Consider the following 4,463-nt stretch of genomic DNA (forward strand, 5'->3'; position numbering starts at 1 on the left):
TAATTGAGTGTATCAAGTTTCAACTGCTAGCAGAAACCTTGTTTTATATAGATTTCCAAATGCATGTATCCCTATATGGAAAAAGGAGGTGAAACCAAAAAATTAAATGCTTTCCTGCCAACCAATGCTTTTTATGGAAAAATGGTATATGGGGAGCCATGTACAACTGGTATACTCATCTTCAATGCCTAGTATCAAAAAGATCAGGTGAAAAAATATTTGCTGAGATTCCGTTAAACTCGGAGTTCTATGGAAGCTGTGCAAACGCTTTCTAATTAAGTGTATTTTGCTTGCCTCTGCTTAGGGCTACTTCACCAGGGAACAAAGCATAGACAGTGCACTGATAATTAATTAAGTGAGTCAAGTTTTAATCAACTAGCACAAACAATGTTTGATTTAGAGTTCCAAACACATGCATCCCTCTAGGACAAAATTAAGTGAAACCAAAGTATTCAAAGTGTTCCTGCAAACGAATGCTTCAACCTAGAAGAATAAAATTTGGGAAGCTAAGTGCAACTGGTATTCTCATCCTTCCTGCCAAGTATCCACAAGATCGGGTCCAAAAATATTTGCTAAGATTCCAGTAAACTCATCGTTTTGTGGAAGCTCTGCAAATGCATTCCAAAGAAAGTGTATTTTCATTGACCCTGCTTATAGCTACTTTTACATGAAGCAAAGCGTACAGAGTGCACTGAGAATGAATTGAGTCAAGTTTTAAGCAGCTAGCACAAACTGTTTTTGATTTAGAGTTCCAAATGCATGTATCCCTATGGGGGAAAACAAAGTGAAACCTAAAAATTCAAAGTGTACCTGCAAACGCACACTTCTACCCAGAAGAATGAAATTTAGCCAGCCATGTGCAACTGGTATACTCATCATCATTGCCGAGTATTAAGAAGATTGGGTGAAAAAATATTGCTGAGATTCCAATAAACTCAGAGTTCTGTGGAAGCTCTGCAAATGCTTTCAAATGAAAATGTATTTTCTTTGCCTCTGCTTAGGGCTACTCCAACAGGAAAAAAGCATAGAGAGCACACTGAGAACTAACTGAGGGAGTCAAGTTTCAAGCAGCTAGCAGAAGCCGTGTTTGATGTAGTGTTCCAAATGCATGTATGTCTATAGGGGAAAACAAAGTGAAACCTAAAAATTCAAAGTGTTCCTAAAAACAAATGCTTCAACCTAGAAGAACCCAATTTGGGCTGCTAAGTGGAAATGGTATAGTCATCTTTCCTGCCAAGTATCAACAAGATCGGGTGAAAAAATATTTGCTGAAATTCCCGTTAAACTCGGAGTCTGTGGAACCTCGGCAAATGCTTACAAATGAAAGAGTAATTTCCTTTCCTTTTCTCAGGGCCACTTCAACAGGGAACAAAGCATAGAGAGCACACTGAGAACTAGTTGAGTGAGTCAAGTTTCAAGAAGCTAGCACAAACCGTGTTTGATTTAGAGTTCCAAATGCGTGTATTCCTATAGGGTAAAACGAAGTTAACCCTAAAAATTTAAACTTTTCCTGCCAACATATGTTCCAACCTAGAAGAAAAAAAATTGGGCAGCCATGTGCAACTGGTATATTCAAATCTTTGCCGAGAATCTACAAGATTGGGTGAAAAAATATTTGCTGAAATTCCAGTAAACTCCGAGTTCTGTGGAAGCTGTGCAAACGCTTTCAAAAGAAAGTGTATTTTCCTTGCTTCTGCTTAGGGCTACACCAACAGGGAAAAAAGCATAAAGAGAACACTTAAAACCAATTGAGTGAGTGAAGTTTCAAGCAGCTAGCACAAACCATGTTTGATTTAGAGTTCCAAGTGCATGTATCCCTAGAGCGGAAAACAAAGTGAAACATAAAAATTCAATGTGTTCCTTACAATGAATACTTCAACCTAGAAGAATAAAATTTGGGCATCTATGTGCAACTGGTATACTCATCTTCCTTTCCGAGTACCAAAAGATTGGTTGAACAAATACTTGATGAAATTCCAGTAAAATCCAAGTTCTGTGGAAGCTCTGCAAATGCTTTCAAATGAAAGTGTATTTTCCTTGCCTCTGCTTTTGGCTACTCAAGAGGAAAAAAAGCTTAGAGAGCAAACTGAAAACTAATTGAGTGAGTCAAATTTCAAGCAGCTAGCAGAAACCCTGTTTGATGTAGAGTTCCAAATGCATGTATCCCTATAGGGGAAAACGAAGTGAAACTGAAGAATTCAATGTGCTCCTGCCAACGAACGCTCTGACGTAGAACAAAATTTGGGCAGACATGAGCAACTGTTATACTCATCTTGCATGCTGAATATGAACAAGATCAAATGAAAAAAATATGTCCTGGAATTCCAAGAAACCCAGAGTTCTGAGGTAGCTCTGTAAATGCTTTCAAATGAAAGTGTATTTTCCTTGCCTCCTCTAAGGGCCACTACAAAAGGGAACAAAACATAAAGAGCCCACTAAGAATGAATTGAATGAGTCAAGTTTCAAGCAAATAGCACAAACCGTGTTTGATTTAGAGTTCCAAATGTCTGTATCCCTATATGGGAAAATGAAGTGAAACCTAAAAATTCAAAGTGTATCTGCAAACTAACACTTCTACCTAGAAGAAAGCAATTTGGGCAGCCATGTGCAACTGGTATACACATAATCCTTGATGAGCATTAAGAAGAACGGGTGAAAAAATATTTTCTGAGATTCCAGTAACCTTAGAGTCCTTTGGAAGTTCTACAAATGCTTTCAAATGAAAGTGTATTTTTCTGGCCTTTGCTTAGGTCTACTTCATCAGGGAACTAAGCACAGAGAGCACAATGAGAACTAATTGACTGAGTAAAGTTACAAGAAGCTAGCACAAACTGAATTTGATTGAGAGTTCCAAGTGCATGTATCCCTCTAGGACTAAATGAAGTGAAACCTAAAAATTCAAAGTGTTCCTGCCACAGAACACTTCAACCTAGAAGAACAAAATTTGGGCAGCCAAGTACGACTGGTATAGTCATCTTACTTGCCAAGTATCAACAAGATCTGGTGAAAAAATATTTGCTGAGATTCCCATAAACTCGGAGTTCTATGGAAGTACTCCAAATGCTTTCAAATGAAAGTGTATTTTCATGGGCTCCACTTATGACTACTTTAACAGTTAAAAAAGCATAGAGAGTGCAGTGAGAACTAATTGAGTGAGTCAAGTTTCAAGCAGCTAGCAGAAGCCGTGTTTGATGTAGTGTTGCAAATGCATGTATCTTTAAAGGGGAAAATTAAGTGTAATCTAAAAGTTCAATGTGTTTTTGCTAACAAACCCTTCAACCTAGAAGAACAAAATTTGGGCAGCCAAGTTCAACTGGTATACAATTCTTTCCTGCCAAGTATTAAGAAGACTGAGTCAAAAAATGTATTTGCTGAGATTCCAGTAATCTTGGACTTCTGTGTAAGCCCTGCAAATGCTTTAAAATTAAAGTGTATTTTCCTTGCCTCTGGTTAGGGCCTCTTCAATAGGGAACAAAGCCTAGATAACACACTGAGAACTAATTGAGTGAGTCAAGTTTCAAGCAGCTAGCAAAAAAAGGGTTTGATTTAGAGTTCCAAATCCATGTATCTCTATAGGGGAAAATGAATTGAAACCTAAAATTTCAAACTCTTGCTGCCAACGAACGCTCCAACCTAGAAGAACAAAATTTGGGCAGCCAATCTACAAGATCTGTTTAAAAAATATTTGCTCAATTTCCAGTAAACTCGGAATTTTGTGGAAGCCCTGCAAATGCTTTTATGTGAAAGTGTATTTTCCTTGCCTCTGCTTAGTGCAAATTCAAAAGAGAACAAAGCAAACAGAACACACTGAGAACTAGTTGACTGAGTCAAGTTTCAAGGAGCTACCACAAACCATCTTTGATTTAGAGTTCCGAATGCATGTATCCCCATAGGGGAAAATAAAGTGAAAATGAAAAATACAAAGTGTTCCTGCAAACGAATGCTACAACTTATGAGAATGAAACTTGGTCAGTGAAATGGAAATGGTGTACCCATCATTCCAGCAATTTTCAAAAAGATCGTTTGAAAAATATTTGCTGTGATTCCAGTAAACTCGTACTTCTGTAAACGCTTTTAAATGAAAGTATATTTTTCTTGCCTCATCGATACTTCAACAGGGAACAAAGCATTGAGATCGCACTTAGAACTAATTGACTGAGTCAAGTTTCAAGCAGCTAGCACAAACCATGTTTGATTTATAGTTCTAAATGCATGTATCCCTATAAAAGAAAACATAGTGAAACCTAAAAATTCAAAGTGTTCCTGGGAATGAGTGCTTCAACTGAGAAAACGAATTTTGGAAACCCAAGTGCAACTTGTATACTCATCTTCCTTCTTGGGAATCAACAAAATCAGGTGAAAAAACGTTTGCTGTGATTTCAGTAAACTCGCAGTTCTGGGAAAGTTCTGAATATGCTTTCAAATGTAAGTGTATATCCCTTGCCTCTGCTTAGGGCTACTTC

This window comes from Marmota monax, unplaced genomic scaffold (genome assembly GCF_021218885.2).
Source record: "Marmota monax isolate L192 unplaced genomic scaffold, Marmota_monax_Labrador192_F-V1.1 WCK01_AAM20220418_F8-fsc00893, whole genome shotgun sequence".
In the NCBI taxonomy this organism is placed as follows: Eukaryota; Metazoa; Chordata; class Mammalia; order Rodentia; family Sciuridae; genus Marmota; species Marmota monax.